The sequence below is a fragment of the Stenella coeruleoalba genome, assembly GCF_951394435.1.
Source record: "Stenella coeruleoalba genome assembly, chromosome: 7".
Taxonomy (NCBI): domain Eukaryota; kingdom Metazoa; phylum Chordata; class Mammalia; order Artiodactyla; family Delphinidae; genus Stenella; species Stenella coeruleoalba.
Genome location: NC_137153.1, coordinates 68,499,006 through 68,519,640, shown reverse-complemented (window position 1 = coordinate 68,519,640; position 20,635 = coordinate 68,499,006). Strand labels below are relative to the sequence as shown.

Genomic DNA, 20,635 nt, shown 5'->3' with positions numbered 1-20,635 from the left:
CGCACACACACACACACACAGAGGAGCACAAAGACAGTTACACAGGGTGTCAGGTTCAACAAAAAATAAACATGAGGTGCTTGAAGGGCAACCCTCCCATGCAGTTCGATAGGGCCCCTTTCTACCAGAAATCTCAACCTTAAAAACAATATAAATGAATCCTTTAAAGGAATCTTTTATAAAATTCTGCCTTAAAATTTCATCTTTCAAAACTGCACTGACCTAAAAGCAGAGTCTAACCAGCCACCAACTGTCCCCAGGCATGTGGCTGCTCTCTGTTTTCGCTATGAAATAAAAATATTGACATAAGGAGAAGAAAAATGTGGATGTACGGTGGGTGGGGTCAGCAGTATGGAGATGAAAAGGATCTATGCCTGCTGGAGTCAAGTCATAAGGCCAGGAGGCTAAGTTTGGTCTGTGGCTTTGTAGCTGTGTGAACTTGACCAAATCACTTAGACTAAACCTCCCTGCCAAGCTTAGCTTAGTGAGAACATATAATGAACTATCTAGCACCTGGCTGGCACAAACCAAATACTCAGTAAGCGTTAATTCCCCTTCCTACCCAGATCACATCTGAAAACCTTTCACCTCTCATAATATAAAAGACTACCCCCAAACCAGAATAGAGGATGAAATCATTTCAAGAGTTTCCCCCATGAGAAAATGATGGATCCATGCTTCCACCATGCTTTGAATTCACAGATTTATATGTCGAGAAGGAATAACAGAGATCATGTTTCCAATTTCCTTACAGATGGTAAAACTCAAGTCCAGAGAGGTAAAGTGACTTATCCCAGGTCACACAGCTATTCAATTGCAAAGTCAGGATAAAAATCCAGGTAATCAGCACCCAACCAATCCTACTTTCTACTGTATTCTACTACATTCATTGGACTTGCTTAATAGTGCAAATACCTCTGAGGCAGTCAAAAATGTCTTTTGCGGGCTTCCCTGGTGGCGCAGTGGTTGAGAGTCCGCCTGCCGATGCAGGGGACACAGGTTCGTGCCCCGGTCCGGGAAAATCCCACATGCCGCGGAGCGGCTGGGCCCGTGAGCCATGGCCACTAAGCCTGCGCGTCCAGAGCCTGTGCTCCGCAACGGGAGAGGCCGCAACAGTGAGAGGCCCATGTACCGCAAAAAAAAAAAAAAAAAAAATGTCTTTTGCATTTCTCCAAAGAAGATACACAGATCTCCAATAAACACATGAAAGAATGCTCAACATCACTAATCATTATAGAAATGCAAATCAAAACCACAATGAGGTATTACCTCACACCAGTCAGAGTGGCCATCAACAAAAAATCTATAAACAATAAATGCTGAAGAGGGTGTGGAGAAAAGGAAACCCTCTTGCACTGTTGGTGGGAATGTAAATTGATACAGCCACTATGGAGAACAGTATGGAGGGTCCTTAAAAAACTAAAAATAGAACTGTCATACGACCCAGCAATCCCACTACTGGTCATACACCCTGAGAAAACCATAATTCAAAAAAAGTCATGTACCACAATATTCATTGCAGTTCTATTTACAATAGCCAGGACATGGAAGCAACCTAAGTGTCCATCGACAGATGAATGGATGAAGAAGATGTGGCACATATATACAATGGAATATTACTCAGTCATAAAAAGAAACAAAATTGAGTTATTTGTAGTGAGGTGGATGGACCTAGAGTCTGTCATACAGAGTGAAGTAAGTCAGAAAGAGAAAAACAGATACCATATGCTAACACATATATATGGAATCTAAAAAAAAAAACACAAAAAAGTGGTTCTGAAGAACCTAGGAGTAGGACAGGAATAAAGACACAGACGTAGGGAATGGACTTGAGGACACGGGGAGGGGTAAGGGTAAACTGGGACGAACTGTGAGAGTGACATGGACTTATATATACTACCAAACGTAAAACAGATAGCTAGTGGGAAGCAGCCGCATAGCACAGGGAGATCAGGTCGGTGCTTTGTGACCACCTAGAGGGGGTGGGGTAGGGAGGGTGGGAGGGAGACGCAAGAGGGAGGGGATATGGGGATATATGTATGTGTATAGCTGGTTCACTTTGTTATAAAGCAGAAACTAACACACCATTGTGGAGCAATTATACTCCAATAAAGATGTTAAAAAAAGTGTCTTTGGCTTTCAAAATAGAATGAAAATGGCAGATGGTAGACTCCTTCTACACAATGAGTGTCGGGTTTGGGACAGGAATGTTCATGAAGAGATGATACGCTGGAGGAGAAAAGGGGTAAGCACAGAGGAGGGGATAAGGAGTGAAAAGGGACACAGAGACACCCTACTTTACAACTGTGCCCAAAAATCAATTCCATTTCAGTCCACCAATTGAATCTGGAATTGCCCCCAGACAGATTCTACCTCCTTTTTTTTTTTTTTTTTTTGCGGTACGCAGGCCTCTCACTGTTGTGGCCTCTCCCGTTGCGGAGCACAGGCTCCGGACGCACAGGCTCAGCGGCCATGGCTCACGGGCCCAGCCGCTCTGCGAGGATCAAGACAGGAACCCGTGTCCCCTGCATTGGCAGGCGGACTCTCAACCACTGCGCCACCAGGGAAGCCCTCTCCCTCCCTTTTATCTGCAAACCTAGAGAATACAAAATCTACCACTCTTCCGGCTCAGACAAAATGCATGAATTTTCAGGAGAAAAGAGAAATGAGATGGTTAACCATCTTTTTCAATAGTTTAAAAAAGAGGTTCAGTTTGAGTTTGCTCAACTCTTCTTAAACCTTAGGTTTCAGTAGAATCACTGCTGAACTACAGGTTTTACTGCAACCAGTGCCTGCTTATTTACCTGCCAAATATAAGTTTGCCATGGAACCAATGTTCAGGCTGCTTGGGGACAGCAAGCACCTTGTTAAGGAAAAGGAAAAAATCTAATTTCAGCATATCAACTTGACAGCATAATTTAAAAGATTCCCATCTCAAAGAAAGTTTACAAGCAATGAGTGAGGCTGTAAGGAGATTATTTCCAGGCATAATAATAATTGCAGAAAATTGTCCAATTAGCTGTTAAGCACTGAGGGAATTCCTTTGCATTGTGGCCTTACTGTCTTTGTCTTTGTTCTGAAGAAGAATTCTGCCTTCAGGAGTCTAAAATAATGAAAGAGTTCTTCATTATGTCAATGAGAGTTTGGAGGGAGTCCCCATGGCACAGCGACCTTGCCTGGTAACGAAGCCTGCTAATGAAGCATAAGAATTGCCTGTTCCAAATAAAAAAAAGAATTGTCTGTTCCTAGTTAAACCTGCTCACACCCTCCACAGCGGGGGGAACCCTGGCTGAGGCCCCAACAAAAGGAGAGCCTTTGGAAGGTGACAGAACAAGGGGCATTTGGGGTTAAGACCCTTAGTTTGCCTTGGGCCAAACTTTTATCTCGAGGCTTCTCAAAAAAAAAGAAGAGAAAGAAGTAGAAAGCGAAATCATCATATAAAATTACATTCTATTCAACAAGTATTTATGGGATGACCAGTTGACACGGGTCTTGTACAGTTGGAAACCAGAACTTTAAACCCTCCCAACCCCGTAGCTCACCTAGTCAACCGACCAGTAACACAATTTTTCCCACTGCCCTTCAAACATCTATTACTTGCCACTTCTGCAGCAGGTAAAAGCTCTGCTTCCTCCAGCACCATTCAACTATAATGGCTGTGTGAGCCTCAAGAAGGCAGAATACAGCTTAATCAAAGGAAGAACCTTCTAGCAAGCAGAAGTGACTTGGGAACTCTTGGTGAGGCAGAGTTCTTGTCCCTGAAAGAATACACGGAAGGGCTGCCAGGATATTGCAGAGAGTGTAGAGGGAGAAGGAACTAGAAGAGAACATTTCTAAGGTCATTCCCCTCTCTATGTAACACGTCAAAAGGCTTAAAACACAGTGTCAAGTTTCATATTTTTATGTAAATTATGAGAAATTTCAATGCCCTCATTCAAAGGCTTTTGTGTGCGTATATGTGTGTGTGTGTGTGCTTCTTTCTACTCTAGGCTTCTACTGTGATGCAAGGCAGGTAAATTAACTTCTCTAGGCCTCAGATTTATCATCACTTAAAGGAAGGCCAGGGATTAAGTAATCTCTCAAATCCCTTCCAGCTCAAACATTTTCTGAGTGAACACTGAGTTTACTCTCTCTCCTTTTTACCAAATTAAATTTAGGAATTCTACCTACCCATACAATTCAACAGAATCCCCTAAAAATCACTATACAGGAAAAGAAAATTAATTAAGGTGACAACACACAACATAAATATGGCAAAAACAATAGATTCCTTATATGCTATCAATTATGAGTTTCAAAATTTAATGGAAAAAAGTTTAATTAAAAATACCTAGGAATAGCATGTAATATGAAAAAAACTACTTTTTGTTCTGAAGACATGAAAAAATATATACATATTCTCAGGTGAGAAAACTAAATATAGTAAGTGTGTTGACTCTTCCAAACTTTTTCATAGACTTAATGTAGGGTTTCTCAGCCTCTGCATTAATGACAGTTTGTGCCAAATAATTCTTTGGGCTTTTATTTGGTGGTGGTCGGAGGGGGGACCCTGTGCATTGTAGGATGTTGAGCAGCATCTCTAGCCTCTACCCACTAGATGCCAGTAGCACTCCCCCAAGTTGTTGATAACCAAAACTAAATGCTGCCCAGACATTGCCAAATATCCCCAGGGGACAACAACGCTCAGGTGGGGAACCATTGACTTAGTGCAAAGTCCTAACAGGCCCTTCCTCATTCACTCAGTACCTTGACAATGAATTCTAAAGTTCATATGGAAGAATAAACTATACTAATAGTCAAGAAGACTTTGAAAAAGAAAATAAATATATTATTGAGCTATGAAGGTAAAAATTGTGAAATATAGAAGAGTAGTTAAACTGAACAAAGAAACAGAACAGAAGCAAAAGATCATGACCTCAGATAACTCAGATATATAATAACAACTAGCATATGGTGGTATTACAAATGAGTAGGAAAAAGGAGATCCTTCATTAAATGGTAGTGGGGCAACTGTTTACTGTTTGGGGAAAAATCAAAGCTAAATCCTATTCACATTAGATATGTTCCAATTATCTATTGCTACAAACCACCCCAAAACTTAAGAGTCTTTAAAACAACAACTTATTATTATCTGTTGTGGTTCTGGGAGTTGACTGGTCAGGAAGGCACTTCTCACTTAGGGTCTCTCATGCACGGCACTCAGATGTCAACTAGAGCTGCAGTTACCTGAAGGGTAAACTGCGTAGACTTCTAAGGTGGTTCCCTCATATCCTGGCTGTCAATGGGAACATCTAAACATGGTCTCTGCATATGGCTTGGGTTTCTCACGGCATAGCGGCTGACTTTCAGGTCAGTTAAGGGCCACGCCTACCACAGGCACAGCACTACTTCTGCCATATATTGCTGGCCAAAGAAATCTCAGGACTCCCTCAAATTCAAAGGAGTGGAAAAAATAAAGAAGGAACCAGCAAAGTCACACTACAGAAAAGCACATGGAATGGGAGAGATGGTTTCAGTCATCATTCGAAAATACAATCAGCCATAACATACCAAAATAAATTCCAGGGAAATTAAGAGCTAAATATTATTAATAAATATTTATCAAAAATAAAAAACAACTAAAAGAAAATATCTGAGATTCTTTTTAAATTTTAGGATCCAGAAGGCAAAGATAAATAGATAGAACTGCAAAAATATTTTAGCTCAGAAAGTACCATAAACAAAATTGAAAAGCAATCAAAAGACTAGGAAAATACCAGCATTCTACATAACAAAGGGTTATGGGCTTAATATGTAAAGAGGCCTTACAAATCAATAATAAAGACAAACATTCCTATGTTCCACAGTTCACAAAAAAAAAAGAATCCAGTAGACAAGACATAAAATAGACACTCTCAATTTTCTGCTAGTAGATCGAGTAGAAAGTATAAAATGTGACATAACCCATCTGGGAAGCAACTTGGTAATACAGTCAAGGGTATTTTAAAAAAATGTTCATTTGACCCAATAATCTACCATCATTTGAAAAGATATTTGTGATAATATAGTTTTAACAAAAAAGAAACCAAACTTAATTAAATAAATATAGTATACTTCTCACACACTGAAAATAATGTCTGCTGTACTTTCAAAGAATACTGAAATACATGGGAGAAAGTTCATAACACAAGGTAGTGAAAGAAAAGACAAGAAAACACAAAACTTTATTAAGATATTTATTACCACTATCTCATATCACAGGATATTCACACATATTTATCTCCTAAATATTAACACTGGATACCTCTGTGTTTGGGGAATACTGGTACTGGTAGGTGATTTTACATTATTCTTTTACTTTTATCTTTTTTTCAGTATTTAAAATTGTTTTCTACAGTAAACATGCATTATTTTTATACTCAGAAAAAAAAGCTATTTAAAGAAAAAATACTAGTACTAATGGGTGAAAAACTGAAAAGGTCACATGTTACTAAATTACTGCTGAAAGACTGAAAAGCCAGTAAAAAGCAGGAGAATAAACGTGATTGTGCAGTCAGTGACATCAGGGACAATTACACCTGGAACCACTGACCCATTACACGGCCCATTTGATCTGCAACCGAGTCATTTTCCCAGGCTCATGACCCGGCCATGACACAGATTCTCATGTAATTGTTCAGTATGACTGCATTATAAACTTTATTTTTACCCTTTCAATATTCAGCCCATTTGTTTTCTTTGCAGAGCAGATATATGAAATATCTTCTTCAGAGCTTCATTCTTTTCATTTCACCCCCATTAAAATGTACATATCCTTGTTAAGGACAGCCTTTTAAACTGCCAAGGGTCACTTATACCTAAGTTTGAATAAATTTCGAAGCCTTGTCTGGCGAAGAGGGCCCAGGATGTCTTAGAGAAAAAATGGCAATACTTTTTAAGAAAGAAAAGAATATTAGATGGGAGTCTAGGTGCTATTTGAGACAAACCATATCCTTCCCTGGTTGTGACTTCCCTGAAAGGTGTCCCTGAAATGGCCTTTTCCACCCTAGTCTGCATGTAGTACTGCAATGGTTCTCAAAGTGTCGTGCCTGAACGAACAGCATCAGCATCACCTGAGGACTTGTTAGAAATGCAAGTTCTAGGCCCCACCCCATACCTACTGAATCAGTAGGGCCTAGCTACTGGCATTTTCACAGGCCTTCTGGGGGATTCTGATGCACACTCAAGTTCAATGCTCCAATGTCCTTTAGAGTGCCTGCCTCTATAGCATTAGTATGCACGATTATTATGGGTCTTAATGATTTGTCAGACTCCTTTATTAGTATGCGAATATCATTTTCAGAAAGGTGCATGAGGAAATTATAAGGTACTCATTGAGAGCTAAACTCTGTGATAATGAGGCAGAGAGTAGGTGTCTATGGCTGAGTAGGTAGCCACTGGATTAAAAAGGAAGATGGTCACTGATAAAGGTCAATGTGAACAGCTCCGTTAGGGTAAGTCATTTGCCTCCCAAATTGGTGCAACTTGCAATGACCGCCAAAGCCAGAGTGGTTTGCTCTCTTTTTAAAATTAGAGCCCTCCAACAGGGTATGTTTTCACATGCAGTTGAAAAAAGCCCACAAGAATCCCTGTTGCACAATGAAATGTTCACCTCATGTTATTTAGCATCCTTGGTCTTTCTTTAGAGGGGAAAGGGGAGGGAGGAAGATGTGTATTTTTAGAACCAGGGAACAATTTATCATTCAATGAAACAGCATAGATAGAGGCTTAAATCAAGTGTGTGGAAATAATATGTTGTTATTACTAGTCTTAACTCCGCTAAATTATAACCTATAAACCCTGCAATGCTTGACTTAAATATCCCATCCGCATTTGCAGGAAACCTAAACAGTTATTTCCTCTTTTATTGCATGCATTACAGAAGGATTTACTGTTGCTCCACAAAGCACATATAAGGAGCATGTTATCCAGGATGTCAGTGTAACCAGGCACAATTGATAAGCACACAGCCCACATCACATATGTATTCTGGGAGCCTTTGTGTGCAGTTAATTAGTTTAGCTATTGCTTTCATGGTTCATTTAGAAGCTTCATGCTTCATTAAATATCAATAAATTTTATCCTCAAAAAACCTTTTCAGTAAAAATACGATTGTCTCTTCAAGTGATAATCCTGTTAATGGATGTATATATTGCAAGCAGTCTATCAGGAACGACAAAACTCTGAATTGCCATGGTTGCAGTACCCTGAAGTAATATGCAAATGTTATTCTATAGTTTAAAACACATGCTTCATCCACACATATTTTCTTACAGTAGGGGAAAAAATTCTTTTTTAACTTTCCAAAAATGATGCATCTTTTAAGCTTCTATTTTTATTTTGTCAAGAATGCCTACTTATGTTTCATAAGCTCCTTTTAACCATTACATCCCAAGTTCTCTTTATTGGACAGACAAGCTTTTAGCAACTTCTCATAGCATGAAAGAGAAGTTTTCAGGAAACGTGTTCTTTACTTCCCTGATACATGCATCCAGAGAGGGCAAGGGTCACAATTACTGGGCTTATCCCATCAGGTATTAAGTCAACTCTATCAGTGAATCATCAATTGAGGAGGGTCAGGATGAGGAAGGAAGGGCTTCATCTACCTAAGAGAAATAGTGCCTTCTGATACACTCTCTCCTGCCTTCCTGGTCCAGCTCACATATCTTCTCTGTGGAGCCATCCCCAACCTGCTCAGACATGGAAGTTGTCACTCTTTTCCTTAATTTCCTATAGCACTTTGTTAATGCTTCCATTACAGACTGCATTATAGTGTATTACAGTTATCCATTCATTCATTCATCCACTCATTCAACAAAATGGTAAACGAGACAAGTAAGATCTGCTTTTTCATAAAGTGTACATTCTACTGGTGAGGAGGTACACAATAGAACAAGTGAATGAATAAATGAACAAGATAATTTCAAACAAGGATAAGTGCCATGAAACACAGAAAACAGGTAGATGGACTTAAGAAGCATGGGCAGGGGGTGAGGGTGTTACTTTGGACTGAATGGCAGGAAAGCCTGTGAAAGAGACGGCTCATAAGCTGAGACACAAATGGTGAAACTAGCCATACAACAACACGGGCAGAGTCCTGGGCAGAGGAAGCTGCAAGTACAAAGACCTAAACGCGGATCCAGCTTGGCATGCTGGAGAAAGGAAAAGAAAACCAGGCTGAATGAAATGTACTTTGCAAAGGGGAGCATGGCATCAGACAAATTTGGAGATGACTTGCCAATCTTTTGACTTTAGACTATAGCTCCTAGAAAACAGGGCCTGTGTCTCACTTGAGTTGGCAGCTCTAGTCCTTAGTCTCATGTATGACACATGGTCAACAAATGTGTGTTGAATGAATAAAGTAAATGAGGCATTTCCCAAGATTGTATGTGAAACACTGGGGATTTTTCTGTTGCTTTGTACAATCTGCCTTCTTTCAGCCCCTTCTTTCAACATGGATGATCATGTTCTATCCTATCTATGCAAAGATAACATATCATGGACTCTTAATGCTGGAGAAGGTTCTTTTAGTTACTTTTCCATCAGAGATAATGAATTTGTGCTTGGAGGTCCATATTGTTTCGCGGATGGCTCTTGTGATTGAGAATGAAATATCAAAACGTTCAGGAGAAGAGAACCAGGAATTAAAAGGGCAACCTAATAAGATTTCAAAAAGTAGCTTAGGGCTTCCCTGGTGGTGCAGTGGTTAAGAATCTGCCTGCCAATGCAGGGGACACGGGTTGAAGTCCTGGTCTGGGAAGATCCCACATGCCGTGGAGCAACTAAGCCCATGCACCACAACTATTGAGCCTGTGCTCTAGAGCCCGCGAGCCACAACTGCAGAGCCCATGCACCTAGAGCCCGTGCTCCACAACAAGAGAAGCCACCACAATGAAAAGCCTGCACACTGCAACTAGAGAAAGCCCACGTGCAGCAACGAAGACCCAATGCAGCCATAAATTAATTAATTAATTATTTTAAAAAGTTGCTTAGAAAAGCTCAGACTCATGTCCTGAGATTTGTTTATTTATATAGTACTTAAATTCAGCCGATAATGAACAACCAAGAATTAATATTAATGTCATCACTGTCATCATCATCACTTTGAACACGAAATAATATAAATGAACTTTCCCAGTGCACTTTATTATCAGGACGGATAAGGGGAAAGAGGAAAAGGAGATAGCCTACTAGAAATACTTTCATTTCTACTCTACAAAACATTTTCAGTTCTTTCAAAATTGGATTATTTTGCCTCCTCCATTTCTTCCTCACATCAGGCACGGAAGATGGGAGATAATTTTTGAATAATGGATGAATGAACACCTGGTTTCATTTCTTCAGAGTAAGTCCCAATAGTGATGAGGAAATGACCAGGTTGGCACTGACGGGCTTTGAGACCACCACAAATCCAGAAAGCCAAGTGTGACTACATTGGATATGTGTGGGAAATGCAAACTTGCTGGATTTATGCATACCAGTAAAAATTCCGAAGGGGCCTGATGCCAGGAAAATGCCTTATTTTGTCAGAAAGTACATCTCCCACACAGCAGCAGGTCTGGCATAGCTTTAGCCACATGTTAAAAACAAAGTAAAGTGACATGTGATACGGGCCTCACTGCCTGATGACAGAATTCACGAGCGTTTTGGAAACAAACTGAATCCACATAGCCCCAGCCTATTTGACAGTTTTGTCTTATTATCGTGTTGTTTTCTGCAAAGTCCTTGCCTTTTAGGTAACTAAGATTTATTTTTCTTATTACAATTTCAAGATTGATTCCCAAATTACAACTGATAACCTGATTCTAAGGAACACTGCACTTTCCAATCTATTCTATAGCCAAGTAAATGTTTCTGAAATACTAACCATTTTTCAACCTCTGGAAGCATGCAGGTAACTTCAAAAAATATTCAAATTAATTGACAAACCATGTAGCAGCACTTCTCTTAATATTCACCGAGTGGCCAACACTTCAGTATCTCATTGGTAATCACTGTAGTTTATAGTATATTGGTTTTATGAAAGTCAAATTAAAAAAAATGTTAGCCTACTAAAAATCCAATCTTTGTCAAGTGTTTTGTTTCGTCATTTCCATGACACTTGTTCTGACCCTGGACAATACGAGTAAAAAGAGCTTTTACTTACACTGTGCAGAGAAGCCAGGATGACAATAAATGGCTTCCAAATCACGCCTTTGTGGATGCATTGTATTTTCTTTCCCCACTTAGTCAGTGTCTACGTGTCTTTCTCCCTCTCAAGCAGCCCTGATTATTAGTAGTAACAGGTACCTTACTTGCTGTAATAGTTTCCTAGGGCTGCCATAACAAATGTACCACAAACTGAGTGGCTTTAAATGACAGAAATGTATTCTCTCAAAGCTCTGGAGACTAAAAGTCCTAAATCAAGGTGTTGATGGGGTCATGCTCTCTCTGAAGGCTCTATTGGAGGATCTCTCTTCTTTCTAGATTCTGGTGGTTGCCAATAATCAATCCTTGACATTCCTTGCCTTGTAGACACACCACTCCAGTCTCTACCTTTGTCATCACACCATGTTCTCCCTGTGTCTTCTGTTTTCACATGGCATTCTCATCTTGGTATCCATGTCCAAATTTCCCTCTTTTTATAAAGATCCAGTTTTTGGATTAGGGTCCACCCTAATCCAGTATGAAATCATCTTTTAACTTGATTACAACTACAAAACCCAATTTCTAAATGAGGTCACATTCTGAGATTCCAGGCAGGCATGAATTTGAGAGGGACACTATTTGACCCAGTATGACTGCTAAGCAACATCCTTTCAAGGAGTCTGAAGAACACTGCTATCTGAAGAATATGTGCAGATGAAATAACTGCCCAAGGAAGAACAGTGAAAGGAAAGTGATGTAATTCACAAAAAAAAGTCTAACAGTGAAACTGCCAACAGCTTGGTGATTCCAGGTCTGAATTATTCTCACCTATGAGGTCAATTACCAACAGATCCATCATGTAAAAATACCTACCCAGCCACCTATTCAGGAAAATGACCCTTTTGGCTGAACCAACTTCTCTGGACCCAGCTCCCTAAGTGGGGTATCTTCTACTCAACCCTCAGACCATCTACATGAGGACAGGCAGGAGAAGTACCAACAATGCCTGGGCATTATTCTAGGCACTCTGGACACATAGTATCATCATCTCCAACAGAAGAAAAGAAACTAAAGTTCACAGAGATAAAGCAATCAGTCCCAAGTCATACAGGAGAGTCACACAAGTAGAGAGATCTACCTGAATCCAGAGCTGATATCTCATTTTTTTATGTCTGAGCACGTACACACACATACACACACATACACACACACACACTTCAGAAATGACCATTTCATGTACCCTGTATCTAAAACACATCATTTTCTTAATCCTCAGAATTTTAGAAGTGGAAAACACCTCAGCTATCATCTACTACAACAATTTCATTTTATAGATGAACACACTGGAGAATAGAAATGATAACTGAATGACTTGGTCCCTGGGAAAAACTAGTGACCAGACTGGAAATAGAGCCCCAGAGGTTCTGCCTCCTCGTCCAGCCTGGCAATATCTAGCCTATCTAGTAGGTCTATGTAGTAAAACCATATCACAGGTAGGTGGAAGTGGTGGTTTCGAATATGGACACTAAAATTATTAGACTGCACAGATTCGGATCTTGGCTTGTCACTTATATATGTGGGTCAGCCACTTAATATTTTAGTCTCAATATTCTTAAGTATAAAATGGAGGTAATAAAGACATGAGTCACATAATATCTACTGTCTAGTAAGCTTGCTGAGAAGATTAAATATGCTTAGAATAGTGCCTAGTGCACATTAAATGCTTAATATATGTTAGCTGTGGTAGCAGTTTTGTTGTAGTTTTATTACTACTACTGCATCATCATCATCATCATTATTATTACCATTCAATAAAAAGCTACAAATGAATAACTTCAGTGTTTTCCATCACTATACATTTCTAGCAGCCACACTGGTTGCAAGCACTCCCTCATTCAAGGACACAATGATACAGTGATTTCCTGGTCCTTCATAATAATTAACTTCAACCTTACTTCATAATTTACTTTATGCCAGGCCAGTTGCCATGTTTTCCTCTAAACCCAAACGTACAAAGGGTCTATATTCTGGTTTTAATTTCCCTGATTGTGTGAGTCCACATTTAACTGACTTCTTCAAATGATGGTCGGTCATTTAGTGTCCTGAAAAGCTAACAGTGTTATTACGTCCTGACTCTGACAAATCCTTGCTCTTGTCTCTCATCTTATCTCTTTCAATTTCAGGAAGGTAAACCTTGGGAAAATTATACAAACAGCCCCAAATATTTGAAATCAGCATTGTCCTCACATGCACACTCCTCTCGAAAGCTTAGAGCATTTCTCTTTCAGTTTTATTCTTTCATTAGCCCACGGCTTGCTAATTAATTGGAATTTTCCAGGGCTTTTGTTGTTGTGACAAAGTCCAACAATGCAAAATCTCATTCCTTCTTGTTAAAGAGGTCCATCCACCCTCCAAAGAGCAGCACAAAGACAGCTGGGATAAGAGGGAGGATTAAGTCGACTTTGAAAGAGTCAGACTTCATGAGTTCCTGTGCCCTCCTCCCCTGTCCACAGCTGCCTTCATCTTCACCAAAACTGATTTATAGGAAGTGACATCTTAACTATGGCTTTTATCCAAAGAAGGGCATTACGTAGGATCTAAAATTAGATGGCAAAGAACATCCTATAAGCATGGAATAAACAATATTGGGAGGCAAATAATACTGTATTAGGTGAGAGGGCTATTTAAGAACAAAAATTTATGGATCAGGGAGGAAGAGAGGAAAATCCAGATGAACACTCCCAAGCAAGGCACAAACCAGACTTAAAAGAAATAAAAAGATGCTTAATCTTGGCAAAAAATAGTGCCACTTAAACCAAAGATAGCAGAGCAGCTGGAGACTAGAAGTAGGGAAGGGGAGTGAAGACAGATTAATTCTGAATTTTGCTCTTGGTTTCCCTTTCAAGGTATCACACTATGGTTTGATACACTGGGTTACTGGAACTTGTGGAAACTCTCATGGGCTGTGTCTCATCCACACTGTGAGAGGCTCCAGAGCACCTCTGCCTTTGAGGCTCCATGGATACAGGACAATGGAGGCTGGGGGGGTCCTCAAACATGTTGAGGAAGCCATTTCCAACGTCATCTCGGCAGAGTTCCTTTTTATATAAACACCTACTTGAATATCCAAGGCAAAAAAGAAAAAAAAAATCATCCTATGCTTTATAAAACTACATCCTTTTCCATAGGGAAAATAAAAGGTTTTCTAATTTATTTGTTTATAGGTAAATGTTTATAAAAAATATTTTCTAACATCTAGACCTACACATTATGACATAGAGCTACACCTAGAGTTTCACTGCAGCAGAACCTGGGAGGCTTTCAAAATATCTCCCCCTCCAGGCAGATGCCTGAAGGGCAATCACTCCAGTCACCTAAGATGCCACACAGTTTTGAACAAGTTGAGTATGAGGTGCCTGTGTAGAAATCCAGATAGAACTACATAGGCATTTGTAAGGGAGAACCTGGAAATGGGGCAGAATCAGGTCCTGGGGCTATGAATAAGCCTAGAGTCTTCAATGCAGGTGAGATTGCCCAAGGATCACATATATAGGGAATGGAGAATAGGAAAAAGAATAGAACTCTGAGAATCTCCAATGTTTAGGGCTGTAGGCAAAAAGGAATCTGCAAAAGTGGAAGATAAAGTATCTTTGGGGTGGGATGGGGTGAGCAGGAAGAAGCAAGGTGGGAAGCCACAATATTTAAAGACACAGACTCTGGAGTGAAACCACTTGGCTTCAAATCCCGAAACTAATGCTTACAGACTCGGAACCCCAAATAAAATATGGAATTTCTCTATACTTCCATTTCCCCTCTGGAAAACGGAGAAAACAACAGCACATCACAAAGTTGTTCTAATGGAAAGTACTTGACACAGTGTGTTGTTCATATCAAGCATTCAAAAACTGTTAGCCATGATTAATATGTTTATAGGAATAGATACAGAAGGTTATGGGTGACTAGGAGCATCTCAGATCTATTTCTAGAACTGCTCTGAATACATCAAAGAGTAGAAAGGAAAGCTTCAGCCAAGGAGACAGTGGGGAGAACCCCATAAGGTAAAGAGAGACCACAGTAGAATGAAGATGGGGCCCAAGAAAATCTTTACCAAAAAAGAGCCTCGTGATGTTTGGTTGCCTAAGAGGTGACGTGGAGAATAAATCATAAAAATAACTATTCTTACAGCAATGGCAGAGTGAAAGAGAGCTGCACTAGAGATGTGAGGTCTAGTTCTGACCTGAGTGCTAACCAACAGCACATCCTTGAAAAGGTTCCTTCTCCTTCCAGAACTTCAGTTTTATACATGCAAAACAGTCAACTAGGGCTTCCCTGGTGGCGCAGTGGTTGAGAGTCCGCCTGCCGATGCAGGGGACACGGGTTCATGCCGCGGTCCGGGAGGATCCCACATGCCGCGGAGCGGCTGGGCCCGTGAGCCATGGCCGCTGAGTCTGCGCGTCCGGAGCCTGTGCCCCGCAGCAGGAGAGGCCACAACAGTGAGAGGCCCGCGTACCACAAACCCCCCCCACAAAAAACAACAAAAAAACAGCCAACTAAAACCTCTTCCAGTTCTGACCATTTATGATTTTTGGTATTCTACAAGTTAGCCTAAGGGTTTCAATGGCTACAAGTGAAAGCAGTAACACTGGTGAAGACATTAGGGAATCAGAGGGACTTTAGCCTCTTGTGTTCTCAGCATGAAACAGAGAACCCAAGAGTTACCTGTAGTTTAAGAAGTGGAGACAGCCATGTCTTACCTCCTCTTCTTTTTCCTCCTCAATTTGCCCCAAAACCAGATATGAGAGGAAAGAAATGATAAAATCAACTGAATCAAGGTTGAAACCAGGGACTTCCCTGGCGGTCCAGTGGTTGAGAATCTGTCGTACAATGCAGGGGACGCTGGTTCGATCCCTGGTTGGGGAACTAAGATCCCACATGCCGCAGGGCAACTAAGCCGGGGCGTCACAACTAGAGAGCCCGTGTACACTGGAGCCTGCATGCCACAACTAGAGAGAAGCCCGTGCACCACAACAAAGAGCCTGCACACTGCAACAAAAGACCCTGCGTGCCACAACTAAGACCCAATGCAGCCAATGAATAAATATTTTTAAAAAGGAAAAATGAATTTAAAAACTGTGATTTCTTTATTTACAAACAAAAAAGGTTGAAACCAAGCAGCGTTCCTGTTCATAGCAACTCCAACAAGGCTTTGAGGGTGGGGGAAGAGGAAGGTGGATATAAGAAAGGCAAAAATGCAGGTAACATTGATTCAGGTGGAAAATCAGAAGTAAACCTATTAACGTTGGATCTGAAAGGATAAAGACCAGGCCTAGGACTTCCCTGGTGGTGCAATGGTTAAGAATCCGCCTGCCAGTGCAGGGGATATGGGTTTGATCCCTGGTCTTGGAAGATCCCACATGCCACAGAGCAACTAGGCCCGCAAGCCACAACTACTGAGCCCACATGCCACAACTACTGAAGCCCATGCTCCACAACAAGAGAAGCCACCACAATAAGAAGCAGGCACACCACAGCGAATAGCCCCCACTCACCGCAACTAGAGCAAGCCCACGCGCAGCAATGAAGACCCAATGCAGCAATCAATCAATCAATAAAAGACAAGGCTTAACTAATTCACAATACTCATTTTAACACTGAACCAAATGACTCCCAAGGTGAAGTGAATCACCCAAGAGCAAACAGTGATGCAAAGCTGGAATAGGAGCTCTTGTTTGCTGGCTCAGTTTAGTACCACAAAAGTATGCATTCCATGGAAATATGCCTCTAACTGGTATGCATCAAATTCCAAATTATGACATCTGCTAATAAGAGGTTTTATGTGGGAGGTAATGGGAATAATTGACTAAAATTGCTAAATTCTTGGGAGATCTTTGGATTTCCCCATTTTCATGGAAAGCTGAGAGGACAAACTGGAAAGGAAAAAAAATACGTTAAGCCCTAACTATGTGCTAGACATTCTGCTAAGTTATTTCATGTATGCTCTCATATACCTCGTGACTCTGTGAGTCTCGTAGGTTCTGAGCTTCCTGAGGAGAGGAGCAGCATCTTATTCATCCATGAACCTCAGTGCTTGACAAAGTGCTGGTACACAGTAGGTGCCCAATATATGCTTGCTGAATTGTTAAGATTTTCCTGATGCATAAAGTGAAGATCAGAGGGATTATGTATTCAAGGTGGGTCATGTTGCTAGTAAAAGTAGCACCACTGGAATCTGAAGTTGAAGTTGGGATTGTCTGAGCCCATAGTACATTTGTGTTCCTTTCACTGCATGGACCACCTTTCGTATACTTTTCTCCAATCCCAAGAAAAACACTTATTTTCTAACAGATGCAGTGGCTGATTTTTATCACGCATATGGCTATTTTATCCTTTTCTTTAAGTCCTAGGTTGCTTTCAAAGTGCTGTTTTTCAAGATGCCACTTTTGGTCTGGTTACTCCTCTGCAATGGCCAAGCATGGTCATTATCTCTAAGGGTGCTGATGAGAACACACTCTCAAGCGCCAGCAGCGAGGAGGCGCAGAACAACAGGAAGAGCACGTTGGTCTTGGGCTCCAGTTTGAAGTCTGTTCCTATTCTGTAGACATAACATAACTGGCCTGGTTAAATGTAATCTTTCCCTCCCTCCTTGATAGCAAAGGTTAAACACAGCAAGCAAGTCAGACTAATTGTTCTCTTTCTCCTCTCTCCCTCTCTCTCTTTTTCTTTCTCCTCTCTTCCTTGCCAAAGCTTCAGACCAGCTCTCTGTTGTAAATGACTGTCTAAAGTATATCTGAAAATGAAGGGTTTCTTTCCTAATTATATATATATAAGAGAAGTCATGTCTTTCAGATATTTTTTACTTGAGGCTGTTAACTGGACTCTATTTGTTCCATCCAAGAAACTCGAAGAAATGGATAATGACCCAAAACAGACTACATTTGAACAATTCTGTATATTATATGCAAAGAAATGTTCCCACAACAAAGTCACTAAATGAATGTCACCATGCCTGAATAGAGGAATAAAATTGAAATGTGAAAAAAGTGAGTTGTTTAAAGGATCTTTAGTTCATGTCTACCAATTTATTCTGAACATTATGTACTGAACAAAGGATCTGATATTCAGAGTATTAAGTAATAGAAACATTTTGAGAAATAAGCCAACGTTTTTACTTTATAAAAGATTTATGTATCATTTTCTGGTTTTATGGGTGTTGTAATTATCCTTCAAACCTCTGAACAGTGTCAAATTCCTTTCCAGCTCATATGCTGCTTTACTATGTTCTCTTTAATGCTGAAGACCATGTTGGGATGCCTTATGGTAAATTAAGCAAGAAACTCTATGGAAATAGACATAAGCCTTGGACCCTAGTTAGGCCTAATCACTGAAACATCATTCTGTTTAATACAGATTCTCTCACTGGTTTATAAGATTTGGATTAATTAGATTTATTTATTTTAATTTATTTAGAATTTAGAAGATGAAAATCATGGTAGCAACGTAGGAAGATATACATTATTTAATTTATAAGTGATGAGCTATTTAAACTTAACCTCACGGTATTCTGATATTTTTTCCTATGGGGTCAAAGATCATCACCACCATCTTCAATGAGGAAGGAGGAGAAAGCTGATGGTTCTGTCTGTACATTCCAACCCTAGTTAATTGTTGGTCAAGGTTCTGCTGCTGTCAAACATTGCCTACTGGTAGTTCTCTGAGTTTCAATCTCATAAATGAGACCTCTACAGCTTGGCATACACAAGGGAAGCATGACAAGATTTCTTGTCATTCACTGACCTTTAAAAAATAACATCATTACTAGCCCCAGATTCTGGAAGTTACTAAACAGCTTTGAAAGCCCTAAGCAGTTTACCAAGGCTTTCAGATAACTCCATGGTGGCCTCAGAAGAGACAAAAGGAACATGGGAGAATGAGCTGAAAGATCTGGGTGCTAGTCTCACGGATGCCACTTATGTGTGATCCAGGATTTTCCTTTGCTATAAAGGACACTGGGTTAATTGGCAAAATTACTAAGGTCTATATATTAGGTAATAGTATGGATCAATATTAATTTCCTGATTTTGATAACTGTACTGCAATTACCTAAAAGAATTTTCTTCTTTTTAGGAAGCACACATTAAAGAATTTAGGAGCAAAGGGGCACCATGTCTGCAACGTACTCTAAATGGTTCAGAAAAAAAAAAAACAGAGAGGGAATAATGGAGCAAATACTGTAAAAAGTTAACATTTGAGAATTCTGAGTAAAGAATATAAGGAAATTCTTTGTACTGCTCTTGCAACTTTTCTGTTAAGTCTTAAATTATTTCAAAATAAAAACTTAAAATTAAGTCCTAGGTATATAATCAGCAATTGGTGAATATCCACAGAATGCTAATTTAACAGTATCTTCATACGTACGACAAAAGAGAACTTCACATGTACAACCAGAGGATTTTTTAAAATCCAGCTATCCCCAAGTGGCTCTGATTCTACAAAAAGCAGTGAATCACTGATATAGTAACTTTCCTGAAACACATGGAGAAAATAATAATAGTAGTGGATGTGATTCTAGCCTTCAAAAAGGCTGAAATGATAAAATAAGGATAAGTGTTCAGGATGAGTTAAACCTAACTGGAGAAACTTTCTAGAAGATATGAGTTTCAAGTGGAATCCTAAAAGTAGTAAAGATGATCAACAGTGAAATTATTATAAGGGCCACTCTTTTGAACAGAGGGGTGGCAGCAGGCCTGAGGGAGTCTCCTGCCAGGAAGACCAAGTAAGTTTGTCTGGCTAGGTTGAGGGAAACTGGACTAGTCAACAGATCAGTTTTGCAACACCACATGTGAGGATGCAACCAAGGCATGGGAGCCAGGGTTAGAGGACCCTCCCAGCCTGATAAGAAACCTCTGACTCAATATGCCATGTACAGTGTATTAAAGTCTTTCAGATAATCACCTAGGGGCATGCATGTCTTGTTCTCCAAGTATATACACAATACAACATCCCAAAGATCAAGCACTGGATACAGTCAACACAATGCTCTAACCACAACACAGGAAAATCTCATTCAGGACTAAAACATACAGTGGAACTCCTTTCCCCACTCTGCAAAATCTTCAGAAAAGTGCCTATGTTCTACCCAACATCTGTATGTTCAGGGTGTGTGTTTTACTAGTAACTACCTAAATTCATATAAGCGGGAACATTCCAAAGGCTTCCACTATAAACACTAAGTAAAAACCATGAACCTCTTATAACTGGGGATCACACACAGAGTCAGGCAGGGAACACAATAAGGTAGAAAAATGAGCTGATCAATTAATAATTACTTAAGAAATCACATACCTAGAACTGTGTTCATGATACTTAGCACATACAGATCACACACACGGAGTCATATGAGAGTGATGAAGCTTTTATCTAAGAATAAGATTTATCACCGCCACGTACATGGTGAACACACTTACATTAGCATCATCTGTAAGTCATATTT

General features: G+C 40.0%; 1 protein-coding gene across 1 annotated transcript in view; it reads right to left on the bottom strand.

Annotated features, from left to right (window-relative positions):
- Positions 1–20,635, bottom strand: part of GLIS3 (GLIS family zinc finger 3) — a 520,272-nt gene that overhangs the window by 346,806 nt on the left and 152,831 nt on the right. The window lies entirely within an intron of this gene.